The sequence below is a fragment of the Gavialis gangeticus genome, unplaced genomic scaffold (genome assembly GCF_001723915.1).
Source record: "Gavialis gangeticus isolate Ggan-Ray unplaced genomic scaffold, GavGan_comp1, whole genome shotgun sequence".
NCBI classification, from domain to species: domain Eukaryota; kingdom Metazoa; phylum Chordata; order Crocodylia; family Gavialidae; genus Gavialis; species Gavialis gangeticus.
In genome coordinates, this window is record NW_017729032.1 from 212079892 (window position 1) to 212083039 (window position 3148).

Genomic DNA, 3148 nt, shown 5'->3' on the forward strand with positions numbered 1-3148 from the left:
ATCTCTATAATTACAGTTTATTTTTCAAAATTAGAAATTTCAATATTGTTTCTCCTTATGAAATCCTTGTGACAGAATGAAGACATCCTCATGACAGGATGAAGAAATCCTTGTGACAGAATGAAGCCCTTGATGAAGGCTACGCACAGGCAGATCCCAGGTTGTTGGTGCTGTTGTACAAATGGAGGTTCCCAAATCCTTTTTGTATAAGGAGAGCTCAGTGATAGCTGTACAATGTGTTTAATAGCCTCTGATTCTGGGCATTTGGCAACCTGATGGGAATTACACTCTGTGCCACATTACAGAGCAAACCATTATTGGACCTGCTGTACACACAAAAGAACTAACCCAAGTCCAACTATGGTGCAGGAGTTCTAGACCCAGTAAAGCAAAATGGGCCACAACATTGCTTAGCCGTCCCTGGAACCCACCTATTCTTCATAAGAAAACATAATTCCCCTCTTTGCCTTCTGCTACCCTACAGAATGAATCCCCGTAGCTTTGCATTGCACAGATTTGCAGCCATTGATATGCAGGGACTGGTAGATCTTCGGCTACCTTAATATATTGCTCTCCTTTTTGTTTCAATGGGAGATTCATTTTGGGTCCTCTTCCTGCTAGATTTATGTGCTCCAAAGATTTAAGTATATTAGTGTGGGTAATCTCACTCCATTACTTCCTATAAAACAGAATCTGTGACTTCCTCCCTGGTGTGCATTTACCTTAGTGAAATAGGCTACTATTTTCATATTTAACTCATAAAAACCAGCTCAAGACGTGTCTGCCCAAAGAACAGAACACATAGGACAACTAAGCAAGAACTTTTATTACTCCTAACAGCCTCAGTGTTACATGAAATAGCAAGCGCTAGCTATTGTTTTGAGTTGCAGCCCTCACATCCTCACTCAGGCTCCCTTTCAGCTTTGAAAGAGGCCAAAAAAAAAAAAGTCAGAAATTTACAAGGCTTTTTAAAAACCTAGATGAGGCAATTAAATCTGCAGACTGGAGGATGTGAACCTTGAAAGGCCCTTTACAGAATATCAAAAGAAAGAGAGGATTATATTTAGCAGGTGTGACAGCCCACTCAGGACATTTCATTGAGAAAGGGGCCTGACATTATCCAGGAACCAATACTTAAATTAATATAAACCATCTTTGGGCCAAGGTGCTTTCTTTTCTTTTCTTTTCTTTCCTTTTCTTTTCTTTTCTTTTGCATTAGGACATCATAAGGTTTTCTGGCTCCTTCAGAAGTGAAGGGTCCCAGAGTCGCGGGGCATGTAAAAAAGAGAAGACATTAAAAAAGGGAGCTGAAGAGAGGCAGGATGGGGCTGACTAACTCTGCCTGCTGCAAGCACAGGGGTCTGCTCAGCGTTTTCCCTCTCTTGTCTCATTCAGAGATCCACATCAGGATGCGCAAAAAGCCTATTTCTTCCCATGAAGCCGAGGGGAGAAGTTAGGCACGGGGCTTTGTAACTACCGCAGGGGAGCCCGGATCTCCCCCGCCGGCTCCAGAGGGACCTGCAGCCTTTGAGCCCTTTGCAGCCTGCACCCTCGGCGGAGTCTCCAGTTCCCCAGTGGCAGGGGCGAGCATCCCTCCTTTCCTCCTGAGTCCCTTGTTCAGTGCAAGGGACCAGGGATCCTGATTGGTCCCTTTCTGTCCTCAATTCCCAGCCCTGCTCATCTCAAGCAGGAAACTGGACGGGTGGTACTGGGAGGAGGTATCCAAGTTAACTATTCGTATTGTAGAGCTATAAAGCTACACAACCCATCCTTGCCATAGCACATACAGTGTTGGGGAGAGAGACAGGGCAAATTACATTGCACTGATATTATTATTATTATTGTCATCATCATTATCATCATTATCATCATTTCTATTATCATCATTATTATTGTTATGATCATTATCCATATTATCATTATTATAATACTTTTTGTTATCGTTATCATTATCACGATTCTTATCATCATTATCATTATTATTGTAATTATTATCATTATTGTTATCATTATCATTAGCATCACTACTATCAGTGTTATCATTATTACTATCAATGCTATTATCATTATCACTATCAATATTATCATTATTATAATTTTTATCATTATTATCATCATTATCACTATTGTCATCATCTTTATCATCGTTATTACTATCATTGTTATTACCATTATCAATATTATCATAATCATATTGTTATTTTCATTATCATTATCACTATTATCATCAGTGTCATCACTATCATCATTATCATCATCGTTATCATCATCATCATCGTTATCATCATCATCATCATTATTACTATCATTTTTATTATCAGTATTATCATTATTATAAACATGTTATCATTATCATTATTATCACCATTGCCATCACTGTCATCATTATTATTGTCGTCTTTATCATCGTTGTTATCATTATCATCATTATTATCATCATTATCATTATCACTATCATTGTTATGATCCTTATCAATATTATTATCATAATTATAATAATTTTTGTTATCATTATCATTGTCACTATTATCATTTCTATCATCATAGTTAGCATAATTTTTATTACAATCATCATGATCGTCATTATCATTAATATGAATATTGATGTTATTGCCGTTGTTATTATTATTAGCCAAAAATTAGGCCCAGTCAGGTCTTCAGGACTTCTGCAATGAAAGGACCCCCGGAGGCACACGACGCGATCGATGGACACGAAGTGATGGCAGTGAATCAACACTGGGCAACTGTGTCGTGCCCTCTCTACCAGCTGTTGCTTCAGACCTGTAGGTCCTTCTCCTTGCTTCTTTTTTTTCCCCCGTCATTCAAAAATCTGTGGTGTATGTGTGTGTGTGGTATATGCCCGATCTCACTCATCTGCTCCCTCTCCGTGGGAGGGACACTGGTGGGAAGCCCGCATTCACGCCTTGCCATGTGCCCTCTGGCAGCTCTGGAGTTAAGGCTCCTCGGAGCCTATCCCCAGTCCCAGCCTGGGCAGTGTCTCAAATGAGTCCTAGACCCACTTGGGTTTTTTTATTTTTTTTATTTTTTATTATTATTATTATTTTTCCCTTCCAAACAGGAAATGGAGCCCTGAAGGCTTTTTAACCGGGGAAAGAAGCGAGGAGGGTTTTTTTAACTGAGCCCTGAG